Source organism: Channa argus, chromosome 20 (genome assembly GCF_033026475.1).
Source record: "Channa argus isolate prfri chromosome 20, Channa argus male v1.0, whole genome shotgun sequence".
NCBI lineage: Eukaryota > Metazoa > Chordata > Actinopteri > Anabantiformes > Channidae > Channa > Channa argus.
The window spans coordinates 3,906,447-3,923,317 of NC_090216.1; positions in this window are offsets into that span (position 1 = coordinate 3,906,447).

Genomic DNA, 16,871 nt, shown 5'->3' on the forward strand with positions numbered 1-16,871 from the left:
TTAACTTGACCTGAACACTAACTACTGTATGAACGAATCCCTGCAGACCACAAAACCAGAGGAGATGAGGCTGATGCAGCAATTAATAGTAGTGTTTTTCGTATCTTAATACAATTGAGTCTATTCTTATGTGCTGCCATTCCAAAAGGAAAAAGAACCGGAAGTGCTGGGCTTTTATTTTATCGACAACATCTGGTGCCTTTGTGTCTGCGGCTCACTTGACCCAGCTGCCTTTGCGCACCACTGTCTCCAGCAGACACACCCATCAGCAGTCAGACACCCCCCTGAGAGGAGAGCTGGGCCAGAGGGGGGAACAAGAGGGGTCACCGTGGTGCCTTCAATTGCCGATCATAGCCGCCCCAAATAAGTTCTGGTCAGGTTTCATACTAACTCGTGTAAGTGTATGTTTTTGCTTTGCAGATAATGTGTTTGTTTGTAAGGACACACATGGCCGTAGACAGGAATCCCCCACTGGGCCCAATGGTTTGAGAAGAAGTCATTTATTAATTTTCCTGGTCAAACTGCTAATATTACTAAGTGTTAGCTAAACCCGAAGTTCAGGTTTTGGATCCTGATTTGTCGTTTTTATCTCTCTATAGTAAATTAAGCAAGCAGCTCTGCTCGTGGTTCAAACCCAAAACAATGAAATCCCGCTGTCGCTGGGTTAGGGTGATGGATATCAGGTGACCCATGCGCAAACCGATCAATTTAGTTTGCGATTGCTATCGTATTTATTTAGGTTTTATTCATTGACAGGAGTCTATGCAGATAAACAAATGTATGCGTGCAGGTGCTAAGCTGAAGCTAATCAAATAGCAATAATGACAAAGGGGAAGCTGAGGGATAATTCACCTATAGCATAATGTGTAATCGCCAGTTCAACCTGACCTGTGGGATTTTTAACCATCTCCTCTAACCTTCAACACCTAGTGTGAAGCCAGTCAAACGTTCAAAAGGGTATTTTATACAATATTCGGAAAAGCAGAATTGATCATTAACTCTGCTTATGCCACTCGCTGCTTCCTAATGAAGGGAAATGGCAACTGCCCAGACCCCCGCGCAAGTTCCTCTTGCAAAACGAAATGCAACACACTCACACTCGGCTCAGACAAAGACTCTTTATCTTTATCGGATTTGGCAAACAAGCAAAAGGCAAAAATCGCGGTTGGAGGGTCAGGCTGGTACCAAGGCTGGAAGGACACAACAGACACTGGGACACGGAAGACGGGGAAGGCAACTATTAGTACTGCTACCAAACAGGGGGCAATAAGCAGCAGGTGCATCAGGGAATGGACGGGGGACAGGGGGACAAAATGACAGAATATTGCATGGCCTGTGTGTGTGTGTGTGTGTATGTGTGTGTGAGTTAAAGGAAGAAAAAGACACAAAAGTATGATTTAGTCATTCATACAAAGTTTACACAACATCACTCAATTGCAGGTTTATCCTGGCTTAGCTCTAAGCTTTGCTGTCTCCTTGGTTAGGACGTTTAATACAGCAATACAGGACAAACACTGAGGAGGAGAGGGAAGAAGCCTCCAAGCAGAACTTTATGGGATTGTCGTGGGAAACGACGGACACAGAATGTCTGTAAAGGTTCTCAAATACAGCGAGCACGTCCGTGTGTGCGTCCACGTTTATGTGTTGCTTTTCCCGGATAGCAACAATAGAACAGCAAAGACTTCACCACAGCTAAAATATTTGTCTTATCTAAGATTTCAGATTTTTCACACTGATACAGATGAATTTGAAGATACGTCTACACATTCTGCCACATTCTGCTTTAAGTTACTGCACAGTAACAAACAACCACAAGATGGAGCCACATGTCTATCAATAAAACATACTTGTACCATAATTACACATGGGAAACGATCTTTTTTATGGCCCAGCCAGGCTCCATTAAACCAAACAAAGCACGTAATAAACAGTAAATAATAATATAATTATGATGACAATGGACTGTATTTCATTTGTCATGTAAACGAGCTGGGGGGGGTCGTTCTCCTATTTAACCCCTTGGTGGCGACTTTGACTGAGACGTTTATGAAGTAGGTTAATGAGTCCAAACAGTTCATGTGCATTCAGCCAGTGGACCACAAATGATCACATCCTGTCCAAAGTACTCACGTGTACATGCTTAACGGTTCCCATCTCATCTCAGGGTTCACATTTTTGCATTATTGAGTCTCTTTCACAAAAGATGAAGGTTTAAGTGGATTAAAAATATTGTAAGCAGAAGACGCTTGGGTGAAATTTGCACTCAGTGTTTGCACGTGCAGTTTATTTGTGTAAAATGAAAACCGTTCCAGCTAAAGTAAGAGCATTTGAAGTTTTAATCCTTGCATGGCTGCATGTGTAGAACACACATCTGAACAGCTGACAATCACTGCGTTAATTAGACCATTTAGTGCAGATCGGCTTCCCTTGACTCAGATGCTCTTGACCCACTTCACTTAAAGCCCCATACCAGTCATCATTTTTTGTGTTTCCATGGCAATATAAGGAGATGCAGCACAATGCCATGGCAACAACGCATCCTCTGGAACACAATTTGAGCTCTATGTTGTGTTCACACCTGTGTGCATGTGTGTGTCCATTGTAAAACAGCCGTGAATTTAACAGTTTTGACAGACAGGGATTTTGATTCAGTCTCAACTACTGAGCTCCTGTAATGTCCAGTATATTGATCTTCTATGCTTAGTCTGTAATGGGTGGCACTGGAGCCTTTCCCAGCTGTCACTGGGAGAGAGGCAGGGTACACCTGGACAGGTCACCAGTCTATCTCAGGGCCAACACAGAGAAAGACAACCATTCTTATCTACAGGTTATTTAGAGTCTTGGGACAGTGGGAGGAGACTGGACCCCCTGGAGAAAATCTATGTGCTCAGTAATGTGAATTTTGGGGAAACACACCCTAAACTCCATCATTTACTTGGGACATCAGTTTGTGAGCTGCTGGGGCTCAGGAGATAAGCAGGTCGTCCACTGTACGTGTCAAAGTATCCTCGGCCAAGACGTTGGACCCCACGTTGCCCTGCAACTTGCACAGGCAGCTACCCCCTCATCAGTATGTCCCGAATTTCCCCATGAGGATCAGTGAAATAGTTAACGTATTACAAAGAATCTTCAGAAGACCAATAAATCGATCCTTATAGCAGCAAATCTTATCTTAGCTACCATGACGAGGGAGGCCGAGACTATGGATTATTAGACTGCAGAGTCACCATTCTGTACTATAGATTATTCTTTCTTTTCCCCCATAACATTCATAAGCTGCAAATGTTTGCATGTCCTGCAAACTAGTTGACTGTCCTCAGTAATAACTCAGCATTAACCCCAGAGCGAAGGAGCGTCTATAGCATTGACTGCTATAGATGTAACTGCTTTCCATAAAACAAAAGGTCCCTGATGGAGATTTGATTTTCTTATTTATCTTATTTATATTTGTTCAAAATAACCAATTCGATCCAATGTCAATATTTCTGGAAAACTGTATGTGCACCATTTCTAAAAGCAACACTAACTGAAAGGCTAACTGTCATTTACCATTTAACACTGATTTATTAGCATTTTTATTGACAGCTTCCTTTTCCTCTTTCAGCATCAAGATGCTGAAACACCAGTTAATTGGATATAACCACCACCTGAGTCCTTCTGCAAATCAGCCAGCAGTGACAGCCAGTGGGGTTACACTGCACGCTCAAATCCGATTTAAGGTGACCGGGTTCTGACTAATTTCTGCTATTACACTTGTTAGCGTAACATGAAAATCCTGCACGGAGACTGTGAGTGGCCGATTAGCAAAACAAAACCTGCAAATCGGTAGATTCAACAAAGCCGAAAATGTGAAATGTTTATTTTAATAACGTTGCGAATGATATTTTCTGTTTTGAATTTGAAACACACGTTCATTTCTTCCATTTTGGTGGGAATAGCTGTAGGATGCTAAAAATGTCTTTATCTTCTCTGAGTTCGTCACCAAACAAACTCTACAGAAACGTGGACGTAATCATTTATCTGACGAGGGCTTGGCAAAGCGCTGGCTCACTAAATTGTTTCGTTTTGCATATTTATCAGCTGCATTTATGTGATTAGAGTTAATATGCGCATACATTTGTAAATGGGATAATTCGTTTGCTTCTGCAGGTTTAGGTTTTGTCATTCTCCAAAAACCTTTGTGAGGCAAACATTTATTCTTTTTTCCCCTCAAAAAGCTTTAAATTAAGGTCTAAGATTCACCACTAGAGATTAACACGTGTAACTGGCCTGTTGTGGTAAAGTAAAGCACGACCACTCCACTTCTGGTCAAGTTCCACAAACACAGAGAAGCCTCGGCCCACGCTTTTGCTGAATATTGGATATCCAGATGGTCTGTGCATGTGCCGTATTCCGTCATTTACAGCTGCCTCCCTCCATTGTAATGCATATCTGCATGCGGTGCCTTTTAGCTCTGAACTCTTTACAGCCACAACCAGTGCGTCCCATCAATCTGAGCTTGTCTTCTTCACAGTGACCACTGCTTGGTCCAGCTTTAGCCTGAAGCTGCTTAAGTCAAGTCAGTTGCAGGTTATTTGTCTTGTTTTAGAGAAGATTTAACAATGGAAATTTCTATTGGGGGGGTGGGCAACAGTTGTAACCATCTGCCTGACCAACCATATTAATTATACTAAAGGACAGGAGTCTAAATCTGAATGCTGATGTCCTGGAAGAGAGCAAAAAAATAAGCGACTATATGAGAACAGGTTGATTTCTAAAATTACATTGTCACAGTACAGTGTTTTTTGGATCCCTGCTTATAAGGATTAGTCCAGTGTGCAGACTTTTAATCTGTGTCTAAACCTGCCCCTGTCTGGCCTCCCTCACCACTCCATGTCTCTCCTGGGTGGTCATTCTGTCCCACATTAATCCTTCAGTTGAGAAGGAGGGTCCTGACCTCGGGTGTTTTCCTTAAAGGGCAGGTCAGTTTCAGTCTGAGCAGTCTGCTGGGCTTTCTGACGTGACTTATAAATTCAGAACCTTCGATAAAAACCTACAGATTAATAACATCATACTTTAATTACTTCTTCGTCATGTTTTCTATTTACAACAATATTTTCTGAAATAATGATTTCATGTCAAATCACAGTTCAAGATCTGGACACAGGTAACGTGGACATTTTGACATGTAAAAATCACTTCACTCGTGCAATGAAAAGTCTTGCAGACCATTCATTTTTCCAGTGACTGAATTTCAATAAATTCTCCATGGTGTTGAACAAAGAAGTAATGTTAATGTTGGAGCCCTGTTACACAAAAACATCTCTGCTACTGCTCATCCTAAACCCATCTAGTGCACTCTACCTCTGAAATGTGAGGCTTCCATCTGGACTGGAAAGTTGGAATCTCTGAGATTCCGTTCAGAAATTCTAAAGTTGGGTTTTCAAGTTGCTAACAATAGCTAACGCAAAGTGGATTTAAATCTATCTGTGGTGCCCTGGGCTAACCTGGCTGCTGTACTCGAACATGTTTAATTTAGGTGTCATTCCCAGCTCTGACTTTCAACTTCATTCATTGCATTTGGTCAGAACATTGACCAAAAAAAAAGTAGCATCACTGATGTTTTCATAATTCATCCTGAAGGTAAAATGTATTTCTGTTCCATTGTATTCAATCCAATAAAGTTTACATCATGGCAGCACTAAAGGATAAGTCAGTAAGATACATCATCTGAGCAGCATCTTTGCTTCCGAGTGGTGCTCAGTGAGCACCACCACCATTTTACCCATAATCCCTTATTCCATTACAGCGATTCATAACAGTAACATTATGAATTGTAAATAAGATCCTTCACGTGACGTAGATCCTATAAAACAGGTTGGAGCTTTCAATTGTATTCTTAGAGTTTCCCAACCCACTTTTCATTGTTTCATAACTCGCTGAAACAAGGCTGTAGCACTTTTTAACCCACTAACATCTGGGCAAACTGATAACCTTCTTCCTCCTCAGCAAATACACACCACTTTCCCCCACAGGCAAACCTTAGTCTTTTAGAGGACAGATAGAAAAACCCTGTTTCTTAACTATCTGACACTGTTTGTGGTATTGTTGTCATTGTTGGAGGGGACACTGAAACACTGCATTGGATAAAATCATCTCATGCAGTGCAGTCTGACTCTGATATTAGGTAGCCGCGAGACAAAAGTGTGTCAGGGGTAAGGTTTCATGACCCCATCCAAGGTTTATGGGGATTTTATCCCATTTATCAAGACATTTGGTTGCTATGGCTACCAGTATCACAGTCAATAAGGTTTTTAGGCCTTATTTACTGTTAATTCATAACGTGTTGGTAGCTTCGGCTGCTTACTATAACTTTAAGATCACATAATGTTGTGAAAAAACTTTAAAACAATATTTAATACATTGCCTCCTGTTTGGGGAGTTTTTCCTTTGTCAAGACCTGCAGTTCAGTGTTACAGTGAATTTACAAAGCAACAGACGGCACCTTTATGAACTGTTTGTATTTGTATGATAAAACCTTGTTTTTCTTCTAAAGCAGCTCAAATGTACATGCATGCTAAGATTTGATCTCAAATGTCTTATTGTGAAATCACATGATAACTGTGACGCCTGGTCCCACGTCTGTAAGATCACTGCACACATCACTGTACAACCACTGCACAACAAACTTTAAAGGTGGTGGATCGGAAACCAAGGACATTTTATGTGATAGACCATAGGGTAGGAAGTTCGTGACCTGGTGTTTCCAACCACATGTCAAAGTGTCCCTGGGCAAGACACTGAATCCCCATCTGGCGTAAAAACTGTGCCAAATCCAGGTGCGGACAAATGATCCGCTGTGGCGACCCTGAACGTACAGGATAGGCCGAAAAAACAAAAAAAACAAAACAAAAAAAACAAAAGACACAGAAAAATGTGATAGACTAACACAAACTGTTACATAATTGTGAAGCAGCCAAGAGGCCCATGGTAACTCTGGAGGAGCTGCAGAGATCCACAGCTCAGGTGGAAGAATCTGTCCACGGGACAACTATTTTTCGTGAACTCCACAAATCTGGCCTTTATAGAAGAGTGGCAAGAACCATTGTTGAAAAAAAGCCATAAGAAGTCCCCAGAAGCCATGTGGGGGACACAGCAAACATGTGGAAGAAGGTGGTCTGGTCAGACGAGACCAGAATTCAGGGGAAGATGGATGGAGCCAAATACAGGGCAACCTTAGAAGAGAACCTGTTAGAGTCTGCAAAAGACTTGAGACTGGGGAGGAGGTTCAGCTTCCAGCAGGACAACCACACTAAACATACACCCAGAGCTACGATGGACTGGTTCAGATCAAAGCATATTCACGTGTCACAATGACCCAGTCAAAGACCAGACCTAAATCCAGCGGAGAATCTGTGCCAAGACTGGAAAATTGCTGTTCACAGGCTGTTCATCTGACTGAGCTTGAGCTATTTTGCAAAGAAGAATGGACAAAAGTTTCACTCTGTAGATGTGCACAGCTGGTAGAGACATGTACCTCAAAAGATTTGTAGCTGTAATTGCAGCAAAAGGTGGTTTTACTAAAGCATTGACTCAGGGGGGCTGAATACAAATGCACGCCACACTTCATGTACAACTTTGTGTTGATCTATCAGATAAAATCCCAACAAAATACATTTACGTTTGTGGTTGTAAAGTGACAAAATGTGGAAAATGTCAAAGGGTATGAATACTTTTGCAAGGCACTGTACATGGTAAAGTAAAGGTCTGAAGACCCGAGGGGCAGAAAGTGGGAGTTAACCTTTCAGTCACCTTTCAGGAAAAGCTTCAGAATTATAGAACAAGATACTTTTCGATTGAAAATCGTGTTTTCACTACAAAGCTGAAACAACAACATCAGTGATGTGCACACTCAACAGCTTGGGTTGGTTTGCTGGATTGCAGACAGTAAATACAGGAAATGTTGATTCGTGTTATTACCTTTTCTGTTGTTTGTAGAATTTGTTTTCATGTAAATGTCAGGGACAGGGGCTTTGTGCTTTAAGCTCTGTATACATGGTTGCTTCATTTTAACTATGTTTACTTGTATTGTCCCTAAAAAAGAAAGAAAAAAAAATCTAAATACTACATTGTGTGGTGTAAACACGCCATAGATTTACACCCACTTCTTTCACTGATATAATACACACCAGTTTGGCACATTAGCTTTGGACCAAGCCTGTTCTGCACTTTTAAACATTTTGGACAATAACATACGTTACTCTGTCAGTTACCTGTGTAGTGGTTTCACTTTTACACTGAAGAAAAGGCTTCTCATGCCCTCACCGCGTGTATGTGTGTGTAACCTTGACAGAGAAAAAGCGAAGCTTCACTGAATGCCTGCAAGCACTGTGCTATCTTTAGCTTTTGCTGAAGCTTTTTACCACTGGCCTCCTCCTTCTCCTCCCACTCTCCGTCCTCCTCCAATCCCCCTCAGCCCACTCACTGTTGCCTGCACATGCAAACATGCACACTTATGCATGCTTGCACACAACCATCAAACCCAAACACGCACACCAACATGCATGTACACTCCGCATAACTGTTACTGGGCAGATTCGAGGAAGCAACCTAGTTCTGGGATAAAAACGTGAACTCCGTGTTTGTTGCTCTGTGCAGAGTGAAGTCTGACTGTGTTCCCTGAGCGACCCCGATTCCCGCCTGTAGGCGAGTTATAAGCCGGGAGTCTCACACGGCTGAATTCCTATTGGCAACAAAAGCATTAAAATCGCTCAGTAGTACACCCATAGACTAATAATAAATGAATTTGCCACAAACCAAATTGTGCACATCCCAATTATCATTCTTCAAAGAGTAATGGCCCAGTGCCTTTGATACTTTGAGCACATGTATAATGCATATTATGCAAAATAGGCTGTTGATAGTAAAAGCATTGAAATACATTCTGATTGTTGATACTTGGTTCCACTTCTAATAAGCTGCTCCCATATTATTGGTTATATCATCTCCAAATGCTGCTTTGCCAGGAAAAAACTGATGGTTTGGTAACAAAAAGTACTGTAGCTCCTTGTAGGAGATTAATTACAACAATGCGGTTTTTCTAATCAGACAACCTAAAAATAGCTTGGTCAAATATGTTGGTTAATCAGTGCTAATGATGTTAAGTGCTGCTATACTGAGGATAAAGTGAGGGCAGTCGAATAGCTACAGGTTACGTGAACAAGCTGGTTAAAGAGGCTTGGACTAAAGTGCAAGTTCTCCTTGAGGTTTTGGACAAGCTTTTTCTCATGATACATTTCTGTAGGTTTGAAACTCATTTAGTTATTAGATTAAAGACAAATATGCACAACTGTGTCATTCCCTCATTCACTACTCCCTTTATGAAGTACACTACATCCGACAAGAATGGGACAGCAATTCCTGTCCTAAACCTCCAGCAACTGGTCTCCTCACTTCCCAGACGTTTACAGGCAGTTGTTAAAAGAAGAGGGGATGCTACACAACGGCAAACATCACCCTGTTCCAGCTTTTTTGAGATGTGTTGCTGCCATCAAATTCAAAATGTGCTAAGGTTTTCCATGAAATGGTGAAATTTCAACATCTGACATGTTGTTTGTGTTCTATTGTGAATAAAATATGGGCTGATCACATTTGCAAATCAATGCATTCTGTTTGTATTTATGTTTTACACATTGTCCCAACTTCTTTCTGGAACTGGAGTCGTGTATGAACTACAGACAGATGTCCAGAGAATCAGGTCCAGACATTGTCCAGAGTTGTTGTATCACATCCGAAGTACACAACAGGCAATTGATAATCTCCAGGTGATGTCTGGTCACATGATCCAGACAGTTGCACTGTCATATGCAGCTCCTCTGGGTGATGTCTAGAGAAGTTCAGGGTTGCAGTCTACATGTGAAAGCAGCTCTTGTCACCTTAGTAGGCCGTTATCACGTGCCAGACCTTTGTCATAATGATTACAACAACAAACCAGGTTTAGACACAAAAACAACCTGGATCAGTTTAGCGCGAGGTTGTGGTTTTGATTCGAATTAAACACTTTAAGCACATTTTGAAACAGCATTGACTATGGGATTCAAACTGGGAACTAAAAGGCTCTCTGTCCTATGAATGGCTGTCCTCCTCATCCACTCCATGTCAACAACGGTGACTTTTGCTCCTTTAAAAATTAGAGGACACCTTATTCGGATGTTATGCCCCTTATGGCCCTGTGAATGTGAAGTTTTGCTGTACAACATAAGAAGCGACATTCTTGCATTATCGTATTAATCATCATACTGTACTGCATATGTATCATCTCTTTCCCCACTTTGTAAAAATGATCTAGGAACCATTCTTGCATTCTTAATATTCATTCGGTTGTACCAGCGTGAGCTTGTGTAGTAACAGTAATTCGATGCCCCTTAATGACAGTTACCGGTGTCAGTGTGCACCTGTATCTTCCTTCTCTCCTCTTTTCTTTTAAAGTCTGCATTGTTTCTGCATTGCGGTGTCTGAGGCATCAGGAGAGCTTTTACTCTGTATCCTGTGTCACTGCTGGCCTCTGCCTGTCATCTGTGCCCTGTGCAATACATTAGGTAAGACGATACACACTTTCTCTGTCCTCCACGTTGACCTTCTGTGATGTTGTCCCTTGACATATGCTGAGCTGTAAGCAGACTTTGACAAGTAAGTCGTGCGCTCGTCCCGTGCTGCTTCTTTGCTTCTAGGAAGTGGAAATCAGATTTAACTAAGCATAAAAATAGATTAGATCTGGGTTGAAAGATTATATTTACTCTCCTCCTTCTCTGCAAATATTACTTTATGCACACCTCCCGCTTTTATGTTCCAAGCCCCACTGTGTCTGCTTTAAGCCAGATAAAACACAGCTGCCAAATAATGAATGGGAAGGCAAATTGTGTGTACCGCCTTAATAGACCCACTGTATATGCAAGAAAAAGCAAGTGCTACAGCTGTAGTCTCAGATCGTCTGCATTCCCCCTAAAACGGTGGCATGCCCTTGACAGAATGACAGGGTATTTAGTTGAATTCAACTGATGCCTGAGGTGTTTCTTTTCTCCCACCGTTGCACCCTCCAAGTTTCCATTGAGGTTTAATAAGTTGCTAATGAACGAGGCCTGGCAGAAGCAGTTTAAGCCGATCTCCTCTGCACAGTTACAGATCATTGGATGTTGCATGTCGGGTGATTTAAATGAAGGCAATAGGCCATATTCCAAAAAATGCATTCACACAATGGCTTTCTATATACTTCCCTCCTTAGGTATCTCAAGGGTATCTCAGGCAACACAATGGTTATGCCTTTCCTTCTCTCCTTGGAAATGGCATGATGGTTTCAAGTGTGCACCCTGGTGTCATTAGAAAATAATTATGCCCAGCCAGTAATAAAAAGCCTACTTGTGCAAAGACTCCTTTTTATTTCCTTTCACAATGTGGAAAAAATACCAGTGTAAATGAAGGACATTGCACAAACCTGCTAATAAGGTCTTAGAAGGTCTTAAAATTCCGCATGATCTCTCAAGATCTGCAAAAATCAGTGCCTCTCAATCCTGGTACTCAAGGATCCCTACTAGGTTTTCCAACTAACTCATAATAACCATCACTGTCAGCTAAATCAGGTGTGTTGGGTCGTAGCACAAGCTGGAATATACCATCTTGGGGAGAGAAGTAGGGCAACACGAAGTGAATTTGTATCTTCTAGCTTCTGATTGACTGAACACACCTGATCCATGTTACCACCAGTGGGAAGCGCTGGGTTAGTTGGAAAACAAACAGAGGCTCAGGATTGAGAAGCCCTGGCATAAAAGGAGATAGTTAAAGGTTGGTACAATTCAAATCAATCGCTCCTTCATGCAAATTGGCGACATTGCGCTTCATGACAAACGTTTGTCAGAAAGGCCTGAGTTATGCGGGACATGGTTTTTACAGCTGTGATCAGTTCTCAGAACACAACTGATAATCCCCAACAGATGAGAGGTGACTGAACTTCAAGAACTCCAAGCACGTCCAGGTGCCACTGGACAGCAACTGTGGGATGTTAGCGAGGAATTCTGCTACGGCCAGAGTAACAAAATTAACTTGTAGAATTATTAGCCGCACTCCCTGCTTAACGGAGGATGAGGAGGCACGTGGCAAACCGTTCACATTTACTCACATCTTTTTAAAAAACTCGTAGAAATTGGTAACGTGTTACGTGTAATTTCGTAATCATTGCGCAGAACCTGCACGTGTGCACACGCAGGGTGTTAAAATCCATTAGCTCTCCTGTCCAGACGGCACTTAAAGCTATTTGTGGCCTGGCCTGGTCTCGTTCCAGCGGTGATCCCTGGCAACGTTCCCAGTTTGACGTCTCCTAACAGAACCAAAGCAACACCGCCGGATTTGAGAGAGCTGAACGATGTCTTTATTCTTGGGACTTTGTGATTGTTTTTAGTTGATAGTGTTGCATGTAACCTGAAATTACTAAATAACAATGACATGATAATTAGAAAGATCGAACTAAGTAAAAGCCTTTTTTTGTCCACCAATAACATTGTCATGTAATCTCTTTTGTAGTTGTGCAACATAGGATTTACCAGCCTGCAGATTTTGGCAGCCATGAAAATCCGACGCAAACAATGGAATTGAAATTAGCAGTGGGTCAGAACCTCAAGCAGGGATCCTGGCTCTCTGTTGCTGGACGGCTACCAATAGCACGATGACATATTTGGAAATGTAGCCTTACCTTGCAATAAAGTCTGCTTCCTTTTCGTCTGTATTTCCAACGGTTTAGACTCATCTCGATGTTTTACTGCCCAACGTCGGGGTGTTTAACTGGGGTGTTTTGTTAGCTGTGGTTGCTGCTGTCTGATGCCTTGTTAGTCTGTGTGTTTGATGCTCCACACAATGGCCACAAGTGGCCTAACAGACCTCTGCTTGAGACTCCGTATTCCTCCACATCAGAAAACCAACATGACAGTGGGCGCGAAACTAATTTGATTCCAGGTTAAAACAGATTTGGGAGAATAAACCTCATCACCAAACGCATGCAGATAAGGTAGAGCAGCAAGATATATGTTCAATAGCATCATGGAAAGTTGAAATATTTCTATGAAAATTAAAGAAGACCTGAGCTGAGATTGTTAAGTCAACTTTCAACAAGCTCAAGAAAGAACTGTGAAGGTTTTTCTACTAGTCCTAAATCTTAAGCAGATAGGAAAGTCAAGTCAAGTGGACCAAAACAAAAACCCCAGACAAATTTATTTTGCCTTGAGCTGCAGAGCTCACGTGCAGCTTCACTCACACGTGCCTTTCTTATCTGTAAGACTGAACAAAAGCCAAACACCGGTCACTACAGCTGGTCCTGCCTCCAAGGGAGAGTCACAGCACAGGGGCCCCAATGCCGAACAGGCAGGACGTAATGTCAACAAAAGTCATGTGGGGAGAGATGATGGAGAGTGTGTCAGTGGATCACATTTGTTGTTGAGCTAACAAGTACTGCAACATGCATTGGATGTCACACTGTTCTCAGTTAAAGCAGCTTTAAATGAATGCACTCTATGTTAGTAGACTACCCAGAGTTTTGGCGTAAAACTGCTCAAGCATCTGCTCTGTACGCGCACTACCATAAGTCTAACACTAACGGTGGCTTTTATTAATGCCTCCCTCTGTTACAGTAAATCATTCCATTGCAATAAATCAGGCCACATAATTCCCAAGTCAGCACATTCCCAGATCAACCCGCTGCCAGACTGACACAAATAGACAGCTCTAAACTTGATACCGCACTTCACGGCATGTCTGTTTCAAACTGGTCCGGGTTGCAGCTCGGAGGCACTGTTCGTCTACACCCCAAGAGCTGGAAAAAGCCAGATGGGTTTCTGGGTAATCCTAGTGTGGGGTCAGGGGTAGACCCTGGGTGTCTGTGTGGGATTAATCACCGCCGAAGTAGGACGAAGATGTTAAATATGGTATTTATTGTCTGTGTACTAAGTGCTTTTATTTTCCGTGTGATTTGTCTGCAGTGCAGTATCGATTAGCAATCATCAATTATGCATCGAATCACGAGCACCGTGCATCAAGACAACACACTAGGTTGTTCTTGAAAAGGGCGTTGAATCTCAATCCTTAGGAGCAGAAATCATCCGTGAAGTCATAGTAATATCCCCCCCCGCAGCTGAACACATGGTTGAAACGTTTGGCCATAAAGTTTAAATTACAGTAAATACACGGCCCGTAATTTCATCATTGACTCCCTCGAGCAATGAATCATCTTTGACTCTCAATCTGCAGGGCAAGAAAAGTGCGCGCGGATGGGAATAAAAGCCTCCCTGACCCCTGATGTCGGATCCTTTATTCACAAAATGAAAATGATAATTGTATTTTAGCCAGTGGCAAGGGATGAATAAAGGCGTTGATTTGATCCATGTGCTGTGGCGCGGGGTCAGCTCAGAGGTAAAGGCTATATGATACGAACAAGGAGCCCCGCCCACTGTGACTTGTCTTCCTCACTGAGGAACTAACTAAGAAATATGGCCTCGCTGTTTGTTCTTTCTTCTCCTTCAGCGTCCATCACAATCCCTTCCCATCCATTCAGTCTTAACGGGCTCAGCTCTAACTGAAGGCCAAGTGGCATTGTGACCTTTCCGGAATAAAAGCCAAAGCAAGTAATTCGGCCCTCCCACAAACCCTGTCCCTGGTGAAAATTCAAAAGACCTTCACCCCGCATCCTTTCTGCTACGGGCAACCAGCCCCCTGCATCCACGGCGATGTCGACAAGGTTGATGTTTTGGAAATCGGCTCCGTTTGTATGAAATTTGAGATATTTTCACATATCAGTGCCAGAAAATACAGGGCAAAGGAGAGTGAAAGAGCAAACAAAACGTGGCCTGTCAACAACTTTTGAACGGAAAAGGATTAAAAACAGACCGAGGAGAGATAAGGCTGAGAGACAGAGAGGGACAGAGAGACGGATTGAGTGAGGTGGCGATCTCAGGATTCCAGTATTGATCCAGGGCTCTTTTTCTAATCTCCATGCCCCCTCAGTAACCTCAGCTGGATTGGACATCCAACCACAGAAAGCAATTTGACCCCCACCGCTGCCCTCTCAGGTCACCCTTTAGTGCCTGCTGACTTCAGGTTGCCATGGTGATGGAAAATTATGCCTGGTCCCCTGTAGGACGTGTTAAGAGGCTTGGATTTGTGCCCAGCGCCCCGTTGTTTTTCATCAGAGGGGCTAAAAAGAGATTATTGCCCTGTTGTTATTTATCTGGATACTTTTCTGTTTTTTTTTTACAAAGGCTTGCAGTTTATGTGTTTTTGAGGAGAGGACACTGAAACATGGCACCGTTTACATTCCTTCATGACTGAAGGAAATCGGCTTTTGTACTTGCAGCCACATCGATGGTTTGACAATCAGTGCACCACTTTGTTCTAGATTGAAATATTCCAACAACTATTGCTGCTGGTGGTTGCATTGCCGCTGCTGTCATCAGTGTGTGAGCGTGTGTGTTTGAATGGGTGGATGAGAAAAGGAATTGTAAAGCGCTTTAGGTAGAAGCACTATGTGAAGCAGACCATTTACCAGCACTCCAAACTTTTTACAAATGGGTGCAGGCAGCTGAATGTTAAATACAGCATCCTTAGTTTGAATCCAGTTCAGAAAAATGCACTTGCCTGCTGTTCGCATCTCTTCTAGTTCAATTGAAAAACCTCAACAGTTATGGAAACGGCGCACAAAAAGTTGCAGGTATCCCTGATCCCCGGAGGCTCGACCCCTGTGAGGTTGATGCTCTTTGTTTTTACTTAAATTTCGAATATCTTGCGACATCAGAGATCGGTTGACTCATTCTCTAGCCCCATAATCAAGTCAGCTTTGGCAATTTATTTGCAAAATAAGTGACATTCCTATAAGCTTCAGCTTAACACCCCATTAAAATGTTAAACTACGATCAACACCTTGCCTTGCATTTAGTTCAGGCTCACATTCACGATCTCGTGCCTCTTTAGCCATTTCAGTTCACAACTTAAACTAATGCCTAGAATACAAATAACGGTATCAACGATATTCTGGAGCCTTCGGATGCCAGTTACATCCAAAATTAATTCTGTGTACAATTAAATAGGAATAAAAACACAGAAATCCTCTTCTCTTTCCAATTTACACTGAAAGACACTCTAGGATGCAGGATTCCCCCCGTCTGAGCCCTGACATATAATCCCAAGGCTTCCCTCTCCTGCGCATTTCTTGTCAGCTGCCATTAGAAACAAAGGAGGCAGGAGAGGGAGCAGTAGTGTCTCTGTACCGTATGTGACAGAAAGATAAGCAGAGGGAGAAGGCGAAAATGACAACGCACACGCTGCTCCCTCAGGTTTTCCACCCACCGGATGGATCGCGGCTCCAATTCAGTCATCTGTGCAGTGCGCTGCTGTCATCACAGCACCTTCCTTTAGCTGCAATACAATGGCTCTTGTACCTTTTTCTCCGAGCAGAGAATCTCTGTCCGCAGAAATCTAGGTGTTTTTCGTTGGCTGATTGACGCTTCCAAATGGCCACAGTGTGTCTCAGCTGCTGAAAGCATCGCATCGTGATGCTAATTTATTCAGGGACCAGCTGCTGTGTCAAGATGATTCTGCAAAAGACATCCTTGAAAGTTTTAATGAACTCACTGTTGTGAATAATGGGGACGCTGAGGTCGCAGAAGATGTACTCGTGTGTGTGTTTGTGTGTGATTCTTGTCATATGTGCATGCATTCAAGTCTGTACTGACATTCAGCAGGAGGCATCTTAGTAGGTAACATATCATTATCTCATTATGTCAAGCAAGACAAATACGCAGCAGGATCTCACACACACACACACACACAAATTGATGATTTGCAGGTCAACAACATAT